This window comes from Apium graveolens, chromosome 9 (assembly GCF_009905375.1).
Source record: "Apium graveolens cultivar Ventura chromosome 9, ASM990537v1, whole genome shotgun sequence".
Lineage (NCBI taxonomy): Eukaryota > Viridiplantae > Streptophyta > Magnoliopsida > Apiales > Apiaceae > Apium > Apium graveolens.
The window spans coordinates 255,498,150-255,520,388 of record NC_133655.1 but is presented as its reverse complement, the minus strand read 5'-3'; positions in this window follow the sequence as shown (position 1 = coordinate 255,520,388).

Genomic DNA, 22,239 nt, shown 5'->3' with positions numbered 1-22,239 from the left:
CGAACTAATGTTTTTTAAACCGAAACTGAATCCAAACCAGCGGTTGCGATTTTAAATTTTGAAAACTGAAGATATAGTTACGATTCCGGTTTTATCCAAAAACCGAGCCGAACTCGGCTCCTGGATATTTTTGACACATTTGAACTGAAAGTTCAGTTTTTTAGCACATTTATTCAAAATATTCCAAAAGTGGCACAGAACGCCACTTCCTCCGGGGTTCAATCCTAGAGGCCCAGAAGAAGTGGCGTTCTTGGGTAATTACCTTCTTTTTTTTTTGCTTTTTTTTCCTCCCGGATTGAATCGCAGTTGTGTTGAATTGTTTGTAAGTATTTGTAAGTGGGAAATATGTAATGGATACCTTATTTTGAGTCTTCATATTAAATTGAAAAAAAATTATTTTGGTGTAATTTTTTTTGTTTGGTAGTCTTGCAAGCCTATTTATAGTAAGTAATTTTTGTTTTTTTTTAAAAAAAAGTGTATGTATGACTTTTTGTGCCCTCAAAAAGGGTACCTTGGTAGTCGGCAACGAAGATATTCAATAAAGACCTAGTTTTGAGTCCTAATATTAAATTGAAAAAAAAAAGTATTTTGCTGTAATTTTTTTATTGGGGAGTCATGCAAGCATATTTATAGTATGTAATTTTTATTTAAAAAAAAAGTGTATATATGACCTTTTGTGGCTTCAAGAAAGGGTACCTTACGAGTTGGCAAAGAAATGTTTTTATAAAAGGGTAGTTTGGTTTTTTTTTGCTGTAATAGAAGACAATAACATCTTTTAGTAAAAGTAACAAGATGAAATCGACTTGTCAACTTTTGTCAACTTTTAGAAGTCCGAATCTTCAGACAAATATGAAAAGTTAAAAGAAGTATTGTGTTTACGTAAAGGAAATGCAGATTTCCTAAATTCACGGGAGTAGGCACATGCAAATTTTTGAAATGATTTGACAAGTCAACTTTTGTTTTGAACTAAATGACACAGGTGAATAATTTCATTTTAAAATTTATAGGTTAAATAATATCAATTATTTCCACATTTGTAACTGCACAACCTAATATTACATATTTACCATGTAATATGCTTATAAATAGCTGCAAAACTATAAGCCATCAACTAAATTTCCCCCTTTGTAGTATATTAGTTTCTAAATTTTGAGGCTGCTACAGTCAGGTCATGGACAAGGGCAAGGGATACGCTAGTTCTGATATTCATGATTACGGGGAAGTTAATTAGTATAAATGGACCGAATCTCAAGCACGGGATGAAGCTCAACAAGCAGAAATTTGGCACGTCAAACGATTTGTGAGAAGAATGCGAGGTATACGGGCCGCACAAGGGCATGCCGTACGTGATAATGAACAGTTCGTTGGATATGGGGAAATGCACTTGAAATTTATGAAATCATAGATCGAGTATGAAGAAAACATTAATAAGAATTTCAACTCTGGTCACATTTCAAATACAGAACATGAGTACGAGTTAAATGAAATGTCTCGACATTAGCACTATATGGAGGACGAGCTTTAGATGAGGAAAAAGGAGTACGAGGATGCATACGCAAAACGTAGGGCTGAAAGGATACGTGAAGAGCACAAGGAGTGGGATGAAAAATATGCGAAATATATCGTCAAACTTGGGGATTTTTCTCAAGGACACGATGATGCTGGTATGGCTACAACTATATGTCATGAAAATCAGGGGCCCCACGCATTGCCATCGCATGATACTCTGTCGAGTACGTACGCCTCGACCCACGGATATGGGGAGGGAGGTCATATGCATACATCCCCTCACATACAAGAGGATGAGGACGTTGATGATGAGTTTGATCAGTATGTAGTAAATCTTGCGGATGACTAAAAAAATTAAGAGATTCATTCATTTTCCAATTTTCAGCTGTAATGTATATCTCTTATTATATGTTTACATAATCAATGTTCCCTTATAATATAATTTGTTCCCAAGATGAATGGAAAATGCACTCGTTATTATAATTTTTTGTTTACTACTTTACAGAAAAATTTGTACTAATTGTGATAATATTCCCAAAGTTGATGACCTTTTTGGAAGTGGTTGTAAATTTATTTTTGGAAAAAGTTTGTTCCACGTATTAGTATTTTTGGAAAAGTAAGTAGCACGTGAATATTACAGGCATGTATTATTACTTGTTGGTAAATTTATGAGTTTTGACTACTCAAAAATGGAAGTATAAAATGATGATAAGGAAAATGACAAGGAAATGAGTTAGGTATCCCGTGAATACACAGTAGAAAGCACATGCAACAGTATGACTGAAGTTTTCACTTTTTAGAGATGAAAGTTAAAGAAGTTACTTTTACGAATGTCAGTCTGCAACTACAAAGTTGGAAGGGTCCTCCACAGATAGGTAGCCACATGCAGACAGTAAAAAAGTAATTGAGTAGTCTTGTCGAATGCAGTAGAAGTTGTAAAAGCTATATGATGTGATAAATGAATGTTAACTGTTTCGAAGCAGTATGAGACGTAAGTAGCACGTGAATGTTACAGGCATGTCTACTTAATTTGTGTGTCCTTGTGTCCTTGTTTATTATGTAAATATGATGTTGTTCGGAAATTAATGTTGTATACTAATAGAAGAGCAATGAGTTATACTCCTGGTGATATTATTTGAGCTACTGGTCGGAAATGGTTTTGTGATGACGATTTTAGATATTCAATGGATCCAAATTTACGTTACTCAAGAGGTTCAGTAATCATGATGCATAGGGAGTGGGAATTGCGTGTAGGGTGTTTGCAAATATGTGTAGCCCAATGTCAAAAATATGGAGTGCAAGTAACTAAACAACGCGCCTTACACATGTAGCGAGACACCACTCAACAACTGGAACTAGCTTTATTCCGTGCAAGAGAGGAAGAAAATCGAATGAGAATGCGTTTAAACCGGATGGATCCAGAAAGAAAATGTAGGGAGTTTGCTCAAGATGGTGACCATCACAACACAAGAATGTATCATCATTTCACTACGAGTCCCGACTATATTTCCGACTTCTACTTGTCCGATGATGAGTAATATTTCTGAATATTGTATTTTGATAGTGTACTTTATTATTTTGAGCTTTTGAAATTATTATTTTATATTTCTGAATGATTTGACTACTCAGATAGTGTGTGAGTGTTTATGATAAATTTAGTATGAAGTACTGTACAAATGTAATGTGATGTAGTTGTTAGCATGCCCTATAAATGTCTTGGGCATTTCAATTGGAAAGCATAAAATGGATAAGGGTAAAAAAAGATCATCATCAAGCACATCTAAGTCCATTTGGCGTCAGCTTAGTATCGCAAAATGCATCGGTTGTAGAAAGAAAATGAAAGAAGATGAGAGTGGCAGAAAGAAGAAGAAGTGCGTGAATCAAAACATTTTGGGCGAGATAAAAGCTGATAAAGAAAAGCTCCGAAAGGCTTACAATGATCGGTCCCTGCCGGAGGAAGAACGCATCTGTCAGATTGATGAAGTGTATAAAAAATATGACAAAATAAAAATCAACCTGATTGAAAGAGCAGATAGTGAAATTGCATGGTATGTTGAAGGTCATCAGGCCTGACGTGACGTTGGAGAAGATGCGGATGAAGAAGAGTGTAATAACCCCAAAATTTTGGACTTTTTGTAACCCTTATGAATAGTGATTTTGCTGATTATGCTGAATAAGAAAACTTTTCATACCACACTTTGTAGGGGTTCTTTTATTGTTATTCTGAGATCTTATTAGTACTCTATACGGTATATAAGTGTATGTAAAGATCGTCAGAATCCAAATTCGAACACTTTGATTTTTCCCGAAAATCCACCATATACGGAAAGAATTGAGTATAAGGTAACAGGATAAAAATGATTTAAATTAAAGGATTATAAGAGAGGATCATAAAAGGAATATAATGTATTGAGAAAGGTTAAGGGAACCCAAGTAATAAGATCCCGGGTATGATCCCTCAAACGATAAACGAAAACGAAATTTAAGCGAACCGTATAACAGATCAGCGATCATTAGCCAAGTAATTAGGAGTTAATCAAAGAGTTTAGTGATGATGATGTCATCACACCAACAAGAAGAAGACAAGTGTGGGAAGATGACATAAGAGGATGACATAAGCATGACACAATGGAAAGGAATTGTTGGTTGATTATAAGCCACACAAATTTTACCATGGTAAAAGGTTAATTAATAACAAAAACAAAGCAACCAAGCAAACACATTCATTTCTCTTCCCCCCATCTCCTTGCTCACGGTTTTTTGAAGAAAAACAAGAAGAAAAATTTCCAAACCAAGCTCCACTCAATCATAATTCAAGAGGTTTGTTTCTTTGGATCCTATATTTCATAACTAAGAAGAGCAAGTAGTTTGAGTGCTTGAATCAAATGTTTTCTATCTCAAACAAATCATTTTAGTTTAGGGTGAATAGTAACTTTCAAGAACAAATTTTTGATTTTTGATTTTATTTGTAAGGTCAAGGTAGCTTAAGCATAGATAAAGGCTTCCATGGGCATTCCAAGGATCTTTCATGGATTAAAAGCTTCAAGGAAGGTATAAAACTTCAAACCTTAGTTTTACTTTGAATATTTAGGAGTGGTTTTGATTAATATAGTTCATGAGAAGCATGATGCTTGTGTGTTTAAAGTTTGGTTGGGTTTGTAGCAATTTGGATGATTGAATCTTGTTTATAGTTAATGAAACTTAAGTATAAGCTTTTAGTTCATGATTGAGAGTAGTATAAATTGGAAATCTTGAGATTTTGGGGCTGTTGTAGTAGATTATGGATGGAATTTGGTTGTAGTAATGATTGTGGGATTGATTGTGGATTGATTTGGAGTTGTACAAATTTGATAATCGCATAAACATAGCCCTCGTAATGCCCGATTTACCTTAGACTGCTTTTGTTCTTAACATCAGGTCCCGTGAACTCACTGTTAGGTTTTGACCATTGCCATGATTAGTTATTTCATATTACGAGCTTCGTTTTGATATGTGGTTCGCTTAAATCCGATGTACGGTTTAGGAGAAACGACCGTTTTAAGTAACGGCATTTCGCGACCGAACCCTTACCCCTCGCCTTACTTTGAAACCTTAGTTAAGGCCCTTAAATGACTAATTGGATTATGAAAAAATTATGTAAAGTGGATTAGGCAGTTGGTAGGGTACTCGCGAAAGAATCGCCTTAAAACTCTTAATGGTTAAATTATTAAAAATGGTGGAGCCGAGGGTACTCGAGCGACCTAAGTGAATCGTTAAGCGCAAAAGCGAACGTTAGGGTCTAATTGGTTAAAGCATAGATTCATAAGCGACTTTGGTTTAATTCCAACTTACATGTGGTTTATAGGTTACCAGACTCATCCCAGGACTTTTACCACCCCCAGTTGCTCAGGCAAGTTTTCTACCCGTTATACCGTTGTTGTGATATAAATATATGTATATGCATTATCTTGTGATAAGTGCATGATTGTTATTAGCAAATTTTGCGATATATTGGAGCATGTTGATATGGTATATATGCATGTCTGTTTCATAATCTTGATATCTAATTGTTGATTTAATTGCTTATAAGTTGCATAATACCTATGCTAGAGATAAGCAGTAGTTGCGTATACCCTTAGTATAGGGGACTGTTATTCCCAGTGGACTAACAATGAGATTTACAGAAGGGGGGTTGAATGTAAATCTCAAAACTTTTTAAAGTTTTGAGCAGCTTCTAAGGCTAAGTGTTTGAGTGATCAAATGTGTATGAATTGCTTGAAGCTAATGTAGATAAATATATATTCAAACACAAATGTAATGAGCACAAAGAACTTATAAACTTTTCTGGTGGATTTTTTGTTCCACCAGAGATGTGTTATTTCAGAAAATCTGTGATTCAAAGAATTAAATCACAGCTGCTTCCTAGTACAAACTAGATGATTTTCTCTTTTGATATTTCTAAACAGCTCAGGAAAATTCATATCTAATTACTAGCTGCTACTTGGTTTATATATATCACCAAGTTTACAAGTGAAGACAAACTGTAAAATACAATTGAAAAGATTCTTCACATGTTTCTTCTTCATTTCTCTATCCAATGCAATCTAGGATAATCTGTAAATCTTTGAATACTTCCTTGTTTGCATCAGAATGGAAATGCTGCATTTTCTTGATTCCTCCTAGAGGCTTCCACATTCCAGTATGTCTCTGTCAACCCATGTGCCTCTGTCAGCTTGTGAATTGTCACCATCAACTGCTAATGAACTAAGCATCCGTTGAAGCTTTCATCCGTTGATGCCTTATCCGTTGAGGCTTTATCCGTTGAAGCTTTATCCGTTGATGCATTATCAGTTGAAGTCTTTATCCGTTGAAGCACTTATCCGTTGATGGATATTATCCGTTGAAGCATTTATCCGTTGATGGATATTATCTGTTGATGGATATTATCCGTTGAAGCATTTATCCGTTGATGGATATTATCCGTTGAAGCATTAGTGACATCCGTTGAAGCTTTGTTTCTTATCCGTTGAAGGTCTTCAATATCCATTGACACTTCTTCACTTATATAAAATTACAAGGCATGAAATATTTACAATTAGCCCTCCTATTTGTACATCCATTAGTAGTCAACATGACTGATTATTTCCTAACAACATCTAAGAATTACAGCTTGAAACCAGAGAGTGAAATGTGCTACAATACTAAACTTATTGCTAAGTAAAGCTACTCCTTCAACGGATAGCCAAGATGGTCTTATCCGTTGAGGCTACAAACACTAGATTTCTACTTAAGTGTTTTGCTTAACTTATCATCAAACTAATACACATATTCCTAACAATCTCCCCCTATTTATGTCTACTAGAACTGTAGGCATAAATTTGGGTTTAGCTTGATGATAACAAAACACTTAACAAATATATAAACTGTAACAAAGCAGAAATTCAAAAGTGCTACAAACATGTATATGCTGAGATGGAATTAAAGAATTACATTATTTCCAAGGGTGCTCCTTTAGCCTAAGCAAATTACTTTCTTTTCCTTTGATCCCTGGTTTTCTTTCCTAGCCTCCTGTCATTCTCCTCTATTTGAAGTTGAAGTTGTCTGTAGAATTCAACTTCATCTTCTTCATTGATATCTAACTTAGATTGCATATCCTTGAGAGTTTCATTACTGGCAATCTTTAGCTGATCTTCAATTCTGAAAAATCTTCTGACTCCTTTGTTGTCTCTGAACTCCATCAACCAATGAGGTGATTTGTGAATTGTAATTCCTCTTTCTTGAATGAGTAAAGTTCTAGGCAAGGCATTGGGCTCCCTCCAAGTTTTCCTTATGTTGGCAATCTTGTTGAGAATCTCAGTCTTGGCAGTCCTGGTAAAGCCAGAATCCTTTTGTATGGCTGAGTAGACTCTAATCAAGGTAGAGTAGCCTTCATTCAGAATTCTGTGAAGAGGCCATGTTCTTTCCCCAGCTCCTTTGTATTTGAACACTAGTCTTTCTGGTAGCTGTCTTTAGGCAGCTATTCCCCTTACATCCTCCAGCTCATCCAGATAGAGTTCAATGTCTAAAAATTCTTTTATGTCACAGATGTGAACATAATCATCTTTAGAGGTTTGAGGTTTAGGCTTAGGCTTCTGTGTGAATTTGATTGAGGCTTTAGAGGGTGTTGATTTGATTCTTCTTTTCTGCTTCTTTGATGGTGGAGAAGAGGTTAGGAAGGTGGGCAATTTGATGGTGTCCCAATCAATTGGTTCCTCTGTAATAACCCCAATTTTTGGAATTTTTGAAACCCTTATGAATAGTGATTTTGCAGATTATGCTGAATGAGAAAACTTTTCATGCCACACTATGTAGGGGTTCTGTTATGGATATTCTGAGATTTTATTAGTACTCTATATGGTATATAAGTGTATGTAAAGATCGTCAGAATCCAATTCCGAACACTTTGATTTTTCCCGGAAATCCACTAGATACGGAAAGAATTGAGTATAAGGTAACAGGATAAAAAGGATTTAAATTAAAGGATTATAAGAGAGGATCATAAAAGGATTATAATGTATTGAGAAAGGTTAAGGAAACCCAAGCAATAAGATCCCGGGTATGATCCCTCAAACGATAAACGAAAATGAAAGTTAAGCGAACCGTATAACAGATCAGCGGTCATTAGGCAAACAATTAGGAGGTTAATCAAGGATGTTAGGGATGATGAGGTCATCCAACCAATGAGAAGAGGGCAAGTAAGAGATGATGACACAATAAGGTGATGCAAGCATGACATAGGGAAGGAGGAGGTGTGGTTGGTTTATAACCACACAAATATAAGGTTATTAAGGTAATTAACCAAAAACAAAACAAAAAACAACCAAGCTAAGCCAAACAAATTAAAAAACAAAAAATCATTTCATTATCATCATCTTGCTCTCGGCTTTTCTTCTTTTTCAAAGGAAGAAAAATCAAAAATCAAGTTCCAAGCATTGTTAAATCACAAGGTAATTATCTAAGGTTCCTTGTACATAGATATGGATATCCTATAAGTTTAAACTTCTAATTCCTTCACAATCTCTTCCAATAAATTAAGGAAGAAGATGGTGAATAGTAACCTTCAAGAAATAACTTTGGTTTTCTTGATTTTTATGAAAGTTCAAGGTAGCTTAAGCATAGATCAAGGCTTCCATGGGCATTCCAAGGATCTTTCATTGATTAAGAAGCTTCAAGAAGGTATAAACTCCAAACCCTAGCTTTAGTTTTGAGTATTTAGGAATGGTTATGAGTAATATAGTATATGTGAAGCATGAAGCTTGTTTGTTTAGAGTTTGGGTTGGAGTGGTAGTGGTATGAATGTTGAATCTTGTTGATTTGTTAAAGGAATTAAGTATAGTTTAAGTTCATGATGAGAATAACATAAATTGGAAGAACTTGAGGTGTTGGGACTGTTGTAGTGTGTTTTGGATGAATATTGATTGTATGAATGAATTGGGATTGATTGGTGGTTGAATTGGAATGGTATAAAATTGGGAAATCGCGTAAACATAGTCGTCGTAATGTCCGATTTACTTTAGACTGCTTTTGTTCATAACATTAGGACCCGAGAACTACCTTCTAGGTTTTGACCATTGCCATGTTTAGATAGTTCATGTTACGAGCTTCGTTTTGATATGTGGTTCGTTTGATTCCGATGTACGGTTTAGGAGAAACGGCCGTTTTAAGTAACGACGTTTCGCGAACGAATCATTACTCCTCGCCTTACTTCAAAACATAGGTTAAAGACCTTAAAGGACTAATTGAAGTATGAAACAATTATGTTAGGTGTGTTAGGCAGTTGGTAAGACACTCGCGAAAGAATCACCTTAAAACCCTTAATGGTTAATTTATTAAAAATGGTGGAGCCGAGGGTACTCGAGCGACTTAAGTAAATCGTTAAGCGCGAAAGCGAACGTTAGGACTCTAAATGGTTAAGGTCTAGTTTCATAAGCGACCGGGGTTTAATTCCGACATATGTTGTTGTTCATAGGTTATCGGACCCACTCTAAGCTTAAGTCTATCCGGGAGCACTCAGACAAGTTTTCTACCCGTTATACTGTTGTTGTGATGTATATGTGTATATGCATGATCTTGTGATAAATGCATATTTGTTATTAGCAAATTCTTGCGATATATTGTAGCATGTGATATGGTATATATGCATGTCTGTTTCGTATTCTTGATTTATATATCTGTTGGTTCAAATGCTTATTCGTTGCATAATACCTATGCTAGAGATAAGTGGTATTTGCGTATACCCTTAGTATAGGGGATCAAAATGTGAACTTTTTCTAAAACCGGGAGGCGAGGCTCCCGAGTATAATATATATTTATATATATATATATATTGATATAATTTTTAAAACTATTAATCGAATAAGGTTTATTCGATAACTTTATTTTATTTAATGAATATTATTACGAATATTCATTCGAGGGCTTATGACTTCTTTATTTTATTAAATGAATATTATTTTGAATATTCATTCGAGGGCTTATGACTTCTTTTATTTTATTATATGAATATTATTACGAATATTCATTCGAGGGCTTATGACTCCTTTATTTTATTTAATAAATATTATTACGAATATTCATTCGAGGGCTTATGACTCCTTTATTTTATTTAATAAATATTATTACGAATATTCATTCGAGGGCTTATGACTTCTTTATTTTATTAAATGAATATTATTTTGAATATTCATTCGAGGGCTTATGACTTCTTTTATTTTATTATATGAATATTATTACGAATATTCATTCGAGGACTTATGACTCCTTTTATTTTATTATTTGAATATTATTTGAATATTCATTCGAGGGCTTATGACTTAGTTTATATTATTTAATGAATATTATGTGAATATTCATTTGAGGATCTATGACTCCGATTATTTGCTGAGTTATGTTCTTTATTTTATTAAAGAATAAGGTGTCGATAATCAAACTTATCTTTGATTATTCAAATAAAGATAGTACTTTCGTATAAGTATATCTTTGGTTATTTAATACTCATTCAAGTATAAGTTTTAAGACTTCTACTTCAATTATTTTTATAAAGATTATTCTTTATGGGAATATTATTTAAATAATAATATTTAGATATTTTCTAATATATCGGGACTGATTTATTTCATTAAATCAGCATTACTCCAAACACTCTTTAAAGTGTTTTCGAGTCTTCAAAATGATTTTTAAAAGTTAGAGCGGATCCCAAAACTCATTTTTATATTTAAGATCTTCCTTTTAAAGGGGATTTAAATACTCGTTCAAAACTTGAGGGATCCGGCTCAGTGGTGTATTTTACATTCGCAACGAGGTTGCTGTTTTGAGAAAACATCTTGATTACTTGCCCATCGTTCGGGAAGTAAGTTCATCTATTTGAGTCGGCATAAGCAACATGGGCTCAGTGGGCGTCCATGAAAGTGTAAGTGGCTCAGTGGGAGTCCATCAAATGCGTAAGTGGCTGAGTGGTAGTCCAGCATAAGGTCCTATTGCGGCCAGGGTGATGACCAGTGGGGAATTCGTCCATCTACTAGTAGAAAAGGTTACTTATTGGTATCTTTGCCTGATCAGCAAGATATCAGGTTTATGCCAAGGTTTTCTCCTTTCCAAATTCATTGGATATTGCAACTCTGTTTATAATTTTCATAACAGAGGTTTTCAAGGAGTGTATGAAATGTATATATATAGGTGTATATATATCGGGATTTAATGAAGTATCTCGTAACTTCATTATTTATAATGATATTCAAAGATTGAATCTATTCAAATCTTGTCTTGTAGTCTCATCTATGTGATGAACTTTTGAACTAATTATAACTTGAACGGTGGTAGTTCAAGTAATATTTGGAAAAGATATAAGTATATTGGGGTATCTTGTAACTTCATATTTTCAACTTATATCTAGTTAATGATTATCTTATGCATATCAAAGATTTTCAGAAAAATGTTGAGACAAGGCTAGATATATGAGATCACCTTGCAACGATATTTTTATACAGTTATAAACTGGAACTCTGTGTATATTATGCATGGAAGAGGACTTCCAAGATTTTGAAAAGTATATATGTATATATACTGAATATTTTGCGACTTCATCGCATTAAGATATCAAACTTGGTTCATTTCTTTTGACCAAGACTTTCATGAGTACTATGAGAAGGCTCATATATTGTTAATCATTATACATATTATTTTGGTGGGCTTGCTGCTCACCCTTGCTTTCTTCTTTCATCACACAACAACAGATAGAAAAGATGAACATGACCAAGCTCCCGATTCGCAAGCGGTTAGAAAACATTCCGCAGTCTTCTGAAAGCGTTGATGCCGCCATAGCTGAGGTAGGAGCTACCAATAGGCTAGGTTTTCAACTATTGATGAACCAGACTTATGTATAATATGAATTGTAATAATGGCAAGGAATATGTAAATTTATTCAGAACCTTTTTAAGGTGTAACGGTTTATAATTGTGGAATATAAGGACTTGTGTTATTTTTGAGTGTTCATCTCTGAGACTATAACTTGTGGTGTGTGTGTTTATTGTGGGGTCACAGTACAGAGTAGTTGATTATTTATTAAGATTGGGTGTTATTAAGGGAAATGGAACTCGTGACAACCCGGATCCCCGACCCCGGATTTGGGGGTGTTACAGAAGTGGTATCAGAGCTAAGCGTTATAAACCTCAGAGATGATGTGACGTTAAGATAATAAGTTCACTAAGATAATAAGAACTCTTGCCAAGTTCATAGTCGGACTACCTAACGTAGTACTGACAGTTAAAACCCTTATGGGAACCCTTATAAATATCGTGATAGTAGCGTAGTTCGTTATCGTATATGGTAGCAGGACTCCGAACCCTGAGGTTGAGAAGTGACAGCACGATGATGTTTTATTACTAATTAGAGATCGGATTGTGGATCCGATAGAGTGTCCTAACGCAGGACCGGATGATGTTCATATTGAGGATGTAATGGTTGAGGATGTTGTCCTAGATGGGATTGTTGCTGAGGAGGATCTCGTGGAAGATCCTAACAAGAATGAATAAAGGACCATTGAGGAATTGATGACCATGGTTAGGGAAACTACCAGAGGTAGGATTGGTCGGTCACTACCGGAGGTTCATTCAAGTTTGTAAAGATAGTAGCCCCTTTAACGCGGCTTACTCGAAGACTGAGAATTTTGAATGGACAGAGAAATACGAGAAAAGCTTTTAACAACTGAAGCAAAGGTTGGTGACGGCCCCTATGTTGTCATTGTCGGATGGAAAAAGGAGATTTTGTGATTTGTATTGACGCTTCGCATAAGGAATTAGGGTGCTTCTTATACAGCACAACAAGGTAATCGCGTACGCGTCAAGACAATTAAGGGAATTTAAAATTCGATATCCCCACCCATGAGCTTGGGCTCATGGCAATAGTTTTGCCCTAAAGATTTGAGGCACTACTTGTATGGAGAGAAGTGCGAGATTCACAAACCATAGGAGCTCTAGTACATTTTTACGTAGAAAGAGCTCAACATACGCCCGAGGAGGCGGTTAGAGCTAATCAAGAATTATGATTGGGAGATTCTGTATAATTCGGGGAAAGCCCATGTGGTGGCTGATGCCCTTAGTAAAAAGGAGAGACTCAAGATGATCATGTCTTTGAGAGAGTTTATAAGAGATTTTGAGAAAATGGAAATAGAAGTGAAGGTAACCGGAGCCGGTACCGAAAAGATGTTTGGGATTGCAATACAGTCCGAATTATCGGAAGAGAACATATTGTGCCAGAAAAAGTGATGAATGAAGGCAGAGAGCTAACAATTAGATAAAAGATTAATACCGTGAAAGATGATAAGGAAATAATGAGGTATTCCTACAGAATTTGGGTTCCAAATGTTCAAGAGCTTAAAGATGAGATCTTAGATGAAAGCTAGTTTGAGGAATAAGATTTAGGGCAAACCCTGAATGTGATAGTCAGGGAGGACGCCATCAAGATAGAAGGAACCCATAACATAATGAAGTGGAAAATGAGGATTTTAACGTATAAGATAACCCTAAGTATGGGAGAAGGATGAAACATTTCATACTAAGGAAACAGAAAGACGAGTAAGGAAAGGAGACCTGAGACGGTACTCTTATACGGCAATTCATGGACCTGTCTAAAAAGAACTTAGACTACTATCCCCAACCACCACCTTGAGGAAACAATGCAGTGAGAAATTCTTTCAGGGCCTTTAAGTCGCTAAGCCCTTAGAGTTCCAAGGAACAAGCTGAACCAGTCGAGGCAAGAACCTCGCTAAAGGAAATATAGGAATCATTTGAGATTCTAAATGATGGACGAATCACAAAAGACTGTTTTGTCACTTACCCTCCTAAGAAAGAGGCCACCCGCTGGTGAAAGACCAAGAAAGGCACAGAGCCAGAGGTTAGAATAAACTGATTAAAAGTTAGTCAATTGTTTTCGGGAAAGTAATTCCCAAAGTTATGGAGATAGTGTAAAATCTTTAGAGCCAGAACAAAGGCAGACAAGTATGATGAATTGTGAATCTAAGTTACAAAAGTTGTCAAGATTCGTTCTAAGGACACGAATCCAGAATGACGGGATGTTTGAAATCAATGCTTATGTTGTGTTGGTTCATGAAATAATGATAAGAGAAAGGAAAATAAAAAGAAATTGAAGTGGAAAGGAATATAAAGGCAATAGAGTTTGAGGAATGATAAGGGAATTGGGTATGAGGAAACCCTAAAGACTCGTAGCAATAGAAATAGAAAAGTATGTAATCGTCAGGATGAGGGTGATTCACCATGAGTTAAAGTTGATGATTGAAGGAATAAGAGATACATATATTTTATCTCCTGTAAGTTGGGAGGATTCAAAGAAACCTTGAGATAGTTCGAAGGATAAATAATGAGACGCGGATAGACTGAGGAGACAATGAAGTAAGAAATTAGGAAAATTGGATGAAGGAAGTGACCTTCAAGAATGTGAAGTGTAAGACCGGTGGCTTGATACCCAGAAAGGGAGACGCCAGGTATGAAAGATATCCCAACATTGAGGTGACTGTTGAGATAAACAACAAAAGTAAATAAGGAATTATTAAGAAGAGGTTCACGTTGAACACGACCAATATCTTCCAGAACATCCTTGTTATCATTACCAAATTAGGCAAGAAAAGCGGATAACCATTTTTTATCTTTTGGAGGCCAGGTGGATTGACCTTAACTTGAATAAGGATGCTATTGTGAAATTCGGTATATACTATCGAGGTGGAAATGATTGAATAAGACACCCTCATCAGGGATATATGACTTGATTTATCCATGGAAGGATGCATGTACTTTTTCTAAAGGTGGAATTAAGGATAAAACATCGGTAACTTAAAATGAATCCCAGGGGAATGCATAAAGGTTGGCATTTCACCATTAATAGGGATAGTATGAGTTTGACAGTATGAATTGGAAAGGATTAAGGTAATAACAACCTTTAAGAATCAGTGGAGAAATTTTTCAGAAGTATATAGACAATGATTCTGGTATTAATAAATAGTATCTTGATATGCCCTGTATCTAGGGAATACAGGAGGAACGATTCGAGGATAACCTTAGAGGTTTTACAAGGAGAAAGGTAATATTCAAAATTCTCAAGAATAAAAATATTGATAAAGGAAATATGACGTAATTATAATGATGCCAAGTGGGGCACGTGTTAAACCACGAGAAAGTATGGATCGAACCAGTAAAGGTCGAAATTGTTCAGGGCAATTAGGGCCTAGGATAAAAGATGTTCTAAGTATGATTGAGAGTCAGTCGTGACAGTGATTAACCTCTAAAGACTGAGGCAATAACTTATGGAAAAATGGTGATATTTTTTTTACTCATCAGATTTTAAGGAAAACATCTTCACACAAGCAGTGATTGGAAATGAGGTAGAAAATTTAGTGAAGGTGGTTAAAATGACATTGATTGTAAGGAAATATTACTATCAAGAAAGGCCAAAGAGGTGGCCGACACTTTAAGTGTAAGAGGACAATTATAGGCGCTCATGCCAGAGGAATATACTGATAATGGTTAAGGCTGTGAAGGTTGTATTATGGTGTGGAAGATTGACATTCCTTCTGATGATTGTGCGATACTCAACCGTGATAGTAGTTGGGTAAAGATTAATTTTTGTAATCATCGTGAGCGGGCTATCTATCTTAGAGGGTCATATCTTAAGATAAGCCAGGACCATGTTACGAAAGGACTAAATAAACCTTTGAGCTTCATGTCTCCTAATAAAGACATATGGTTAATAATGGTATTAACCTGCTATCGTTGCTTTCATTGAAACTCTTCTACAATTTTATCTGCTTCATGTCATATGTACGTCAAGTTCAGGAGTGTTCTTCATGAATCATGAACGGTGATCATGTTACCTCCTTAGAAGAATTCGATACGAGATGTATGGACTCCGTATGGTTAGCTATTAAGACTTCATGGAAAATGAATGACTACAGTAGGTCAACGATGGACCCTAGTAGTGCAGGAATGAATCTGCGGGTAATGAGCCAATTAATTACAACCGTAAGAGTTGTATTGGAATGGATGTTGAGATTAAGTACCACTAATCGGGTTGTGGTGATGTATAAGTTATCATTGATAGACTAATTAAGTCGATTATCTACCTATTGAGTACTTATTCCTTCTTATCAATAGAGAGTCGTAATACTATACGAGGAAGGTTGCAGTGCAAGCATAGAATTTTAGTAACGGTGATGTCTAGAATGAAAACCCAGATTCGATTTTCGATGTCGAGGGAGTTTCAAAGGTGATTGTGTATAAGCTCGAGCAAGAGCATGGGTCCATAGAATGATGGATGGAATAGTAAATATTTAAGCATGTAAAATGCGATGCTATAATACTTGATGTTGATATAAATACACATATGTTTTGTTCTCCTATATCAAACCTCTATAGTTCAGAGGTAGGTTCCAAGCCAGATATTTGGTGGCAGTATATTTTTTTTTTCACATATACAATTCTCTTCAATTCGTTCTTTTCTCTTCTTTTCATTTCATATAAGCTGAGAAGAACAACCCTTCCAGAAGGGGAGGTATTGCCGAATGACTATCTATCTGTGTGATAGAAGCCGAGTAGGATACCATATATTGTTTAATTGCTTGTCAAGTACTAAAGGTTGGCCACCTTCTGTACTAACTATGCAATGTAACAAGTGTTCATGATCATAGTGATCTCTCAATAAATTCTTTTACTTCTATATGAAGGACTAAGCTTTCGAAGATAGAAGCAGCTGAAAAAGGAGTAGTAAAGTTGTGGTGGTATGCGGAATGGAAACACATTCGTGATACTAAGGTTGACGAGGTTATTAAAAGGTTATAGAATGCTAACGAGCAAAAGTATAACCAGTATAATATTAGGAACGGAAGGTAGTAGCGATTACGAACTGGAAAATAATGGGTATTGAGAAGCAAAAGCTCTAATGCTAAAAGCTATAATGAGAGTCTGTGCAATAGACTTGAAAGAAATTGGAATGATCACTTAACACGGATTGAGTTTTCTTACGACAATAGATCTTATGTCATTATCGAGTTGTCGCCTTATGAGAACCTTGAGGGAAGACAATGTCGATCTCCCTTATGTTAGGATGAAGTTGTAGAGCGCAAGATGCTCGGACCCGCAGTAGTCCAAAGGACCAAGGATATAATAGATCTAATCAGAGGACGGCTGGTAGTAACCCAAGATGGACATAGGAAGTATGTTGATTTGACACGAAAGGACAAAGAATAGGAAGTAGGGGACCTAGTGTTGTTAAAGGTATCCCCTTGGAAACCCTTGGAAACAATTGATGAGATTCGGAAAGAAAGGAAAGCTAAGTCCACAATTTGTCGGACCCTTGGATATATTAAGAAGTATTGGGAAGTTAGCATATGAGCTAGCCTTACCCCGGAACATGTAGCAAGTCATAACGTGTTTCACGTATCAATGTTAAGGAAGTGTAATTCGGATGCCAGATAAATAGGGGCATATGAGCGCATAGACATGCAACCAGACGTAAACTATATGGAGCAACCAGGAAGGGTTATAGATTGAAAAAGGAACAAGTGCTTAGGAGAAGGGTTATCAAACTATTCAGAGTTTGATGGAAGAACCACAATGTGGGAAAATTTACTTGAGAGTTAGAAAGTGTAATGCTAAGAAAGTATCCCTATTCATTTTCTATCTGATTCCGGGACGGAATCCTTTTAAGGAGGGGAGACTGTAATAACCCCAATTTTTGGAATTTTTGAAACCCTTATGAATAGTGATTTTGCAGATTATGCTGAATGAGAAAACTTTTCATGCCACACTATGTAGGGGTTCTGTTATGGATATTCTGAGATTTTATTAGTACTCTATATGGTATATAAGTGTATGTAAAGATCGTCAGAATCCAATTCCGAGCACTTTGATTTTTCCCGGAAATCCACTAGATACGGAAAGAATTGAGTATAAGGTAACAGGATAAAAAGGATTTAAATTAAAGGATTATAAGAGAGGATCATAAAAGGATTATAATATATTGAGAAAGGTTAAGGAAACCCAAGCAATAAGATCCCGGGTATGATCCCTCAAACGATAAACGAAAATGAAAGTTAAGCGAACCGTATAACAGATCAGCGGTCATTAGGCAAACAATTAGGAGGTTAATCAAGGATGTTAGGGATGATGAGGTCATCCAACCAATGAGAAGAGGGCAAGTAAAAGATGATGACACAATAAGGTGATGCAAGCATGACATAGGGAAGGAGGAGGTGTGGTTGGTTTATAACCACACAAATATAAGGTTATTAAGGTAATTAACCAAAAACAAAACAAAAAACAACCAAGCTAAGCCAAACAAATCAAAAAACCCAAAATCATTTCATTCTCATCATCTTGCTCTCGGCTTTTCTTCTTTTTCAAAGGAAGAAAAATCAAAAATCAAGTTCCAAGCATTGTTAAATCACAAGGTAATTATCTAAGGTTCCTTGTACATAGATATGGATATCCTATAAGTTTAAACTTCTAATTCCTTCACAATCTCTTCCAATAAATTAAGGAAGAAGATGGTGAATAGTAACCTTCAAGAAATAACTTTGGTTTTCTTGATTTTTATGAAAGTTCAAGGTAGCTTAAGCATAGATCAAGGCTTCCATGGGCATTCCAAGGATCTTTCATTGATTAAGAAGCTTCAAGAAGGTATAAACTCCAAACCCTAGCTTTAGTTTTGAGTATTTAGGAATGGTTATGAGTAATATAGTATATGTGAAGCATGAAGCTTGTTTGTTTAGAGTTTGGGTTGGAGTGGTAGTGGTATGAATGTTGAATCTTGTTGATTTGTTAAAGGAATTAAGTATAGTTTAAGTTCATGATGAGAATAACATAAATTGTGTTAGGTCACACTTTCACTGTAGAGGGGGTGAATACAGTGTTTATTACAATCAAATCAAATTTCAAGAACTTATGTAACAGAAAACAAACTTTATTTAAACAATAAACTCTGTTACAATCTGGAACTGTTATCTCTCAGTGATGAACAAAATATCACGAGAGCTGCTAGAGTTATATCAAATAATATTCTCGATAATGATAACACTTATAGTGTAAACTCTATTTCTGTGTTTATATACTACACAGTTACAAGATATTCGCTAATTGATATGGAATATAATTCTGCTTCCTAAAATATATCAATCAGATATCTTCTATTCCAAGTATTCCATTCTTCACAGAATTCCTTCTTCATGCATATCTCTTCTTATGTTTATCTTGATCTTCTTAACTTTAATCAGCTACTGTCCTTATCTGATCGTCCTTCAGCACTTAAGTTCTGATATCTATCTCCTGATAACATAAGTACTGATATCCCTTAAGTTCTGACTTCCAGTATAAGTACTGATCAGTTAAGTACTGATTTGTTCTGTTCAAATAAGATCTGAAATCTAAACATAAAACATATTAGCCATGACATTATCAAATATATCTAACAATCTCCCCCAACTTGTAAATTAACAAAATATACAAGTTTAACAGATATTTGATGATGTCAAAAACATTAAGTACAAATGCATGAGAAATAGACAAGATAACTACAACTTACAGTCCTTAAAGTTTTTACCAATTCAGCTTCTGATAACAACTTCAACCTGTATAAATATCGGAATTTAAGCAGTTGTAGATCTTCGACTTGGCTTCATCATTTTCTGATCTCTCTGATGTCAGGAGTTGTTCTGAGATAATTCTTCAACAAACATTTCTCAGCATATCTGAGTTCATCAATCATTCTCCGTTTAACATCTTTAAGCTCTGCAGTATCTTCACCAGTTTGAAATATTGCAGCTCTGAGATCATTAATCTTTGCTTTTCTCAACTCCCGATCTAGTCTTATGACATAAGCTTTGTTAGACTCTAGATTGAATTCAAGCCCCTTAATACCAAGATATGTTCTGATCTGTGCAGTATTAGGCTTCATATCAACAATATCACCATTGTGATTTCTGTACTTTGGAACATATCTGCTGTCAGACTTAACAGAATAAAGTTTTTTCTGTCTCTGAATCTGTTCCTTTAAGTAGTTTGCAGCAGTCTCTGTTATTCTGTCATCCACTTGAAGTAAGAACAATACATGCTCCAATTCTTCAAAATACTTCAACGGAATGGCATTTTGTCTTATATGATAAACCCTACCATCTGTCATGAAATACAACATGATGTATTCTTTCAAGTAGGTATGGTAAACCATTTGTACAGATTCTAGTTGATTCAATCTTTCAGGAGTTGCTCCAATACCTGGTTCACTCAAGGAAGTTGGATCATCGGTAGTGTTGTGTACTCTTCTTTCATCAGCACTTCCCAATCCAGTTTTATCTCTAGCTTCCTTTCCAGTAACTACTCTTGCTTCAAAACCACTTGAAGTAGTCTTCAAAGATTGAGTCTGTTTTGCTTTAGTGAATCCTGGTAAGAGTGTTTTAGATTTATTTTCTGATATCAAATTAACTTGAGCACTGTCAGAGGTTACTTGCTTCTTCTGAATATCAGAACTTACAATTTCTTGACTCTGAACAACTTGAGCCATGTCAGAGGTTGTTTTAAGAACTTTTCTTGAAGTCAGAGCAAGATTATCTTTTCCATCAGTAATTTCTTCTTTCTCAGGAGGTACATAAGGCTTGATAGGTTCACCAACCTTTTCTTTACCCTTGGATCTTGGATCTATCTGTGGTTGTGATCTAGCAAATGTTGCTTCAGTTTGTGCCTTTTCTTTAATCACAATACCTTTCAGTTTTGGAAGTGACTTTTTACCAGAAGCTTCAGATTTAGATGTGACTTTCTCTGATTTAAGTCTGGCTTCTTCTTCCTTTAAACTTTCCAAGTCCATCCCTGGATTTTCTTGAAGAAATAACTGTCTTGACATCTCTTCATCAAGATCTAGAAGTTCATCAGAACTTATCCTTTTACCAGCAGCAGAACTTATTCTTTTCCCAGTATCAGAACTTGTTCTGTGACTAGCTTGTCTTGATGTAAACCTTCTACCTTGACTATGACCACTACCCATTACAGAGTTTCCTTGGTCATCTTTTCCATCATCCTTTCCTTGCAGTGTCTTGTCATCCTTGCATTTGGACTTAATCACTTTCTCCCCCTTTTTGGCATCAGCAGGAAGTAGAAGAGAGATAAGCAATTCCACTGAAGATTGGATTTCTGTCAGTTGTGATTGCTGAGAAGCTTGATTTGTCAGAATTTGATCAATCTGAGCTTGTTGCTTCTCTTGAGTTTTCTCAATATAAGCAATCCTGTCAATGGTAGGTTGGAAGAACTTTTTCTTATCAAGTTTCCAAACTTGTTCCTGTTTAATAAAGTTCTCCTGAATCTTGTGTATTTCGGCATGAGTAATTGAATGAAGACCTTGTAGATTTTTAGTACTCAATGCAGTGACACGAAGCTGAGCTTTGAAATCATCAGAATTTAACATTTCATCAGCTTTAGTAAAGTGCTCAGCAAGATGTAAAGCATTTGGAACACATGAAACTGAGTTCCATTCCTTAGTCCACTCCTGTCCTGCAGGAGTTTCACTCCAAGGTACTGGTGCATCCCTGATAACAAACTCCTTTAGCAGTTCAGACTTAGGAAGAGTCAGTGGAGGAGTATGTCCTGAAGGACCTGCTTCATCAGCATCTATAGTTGTAGCAGCTTCACCAGTATCTCCAACATTTGCAGCATCAGAACTTACAGAATCAGTATCTTCTGATAAGACAACTGTATGAGTAGCAATGGAGGCTTCAACATCCTCTAATTGCTGATCTGATACTAAGTTCTGATCAACAGCCATATCCTGATGCTCACCTAAAATCTGATCATCATCTTGATGCAGAGAAGGTGTTAGTGATAACTCAGGAGTTTGAACAGCATCAGTAACAGGTGTTGTGGAAGGATTATGTGCTGTTGGAGCTTCTAAGAAAAGTATTTCAGGCACAACCAAGTTCTGAATATCAATTTCAGCACTTGTGCCTGGATCAACAAGAGATATAGAAGGTGAATTAGCCTTGTCAGATACAGGTTCCTGAGATTGAGTTGATGGAGAAGAAGTGACTGGAGCAAATTCCTTGTCTTGTGAGATCAGAGATTCCTGATCCCCTTCCTTAGCTGCTTCCTCCTCATCATCTGAAACTGGCCTCTGTGCCCTCTGTTTCTTGTACTTGTTGATTTGGATTCCTTGGGAGTTACAGGAACC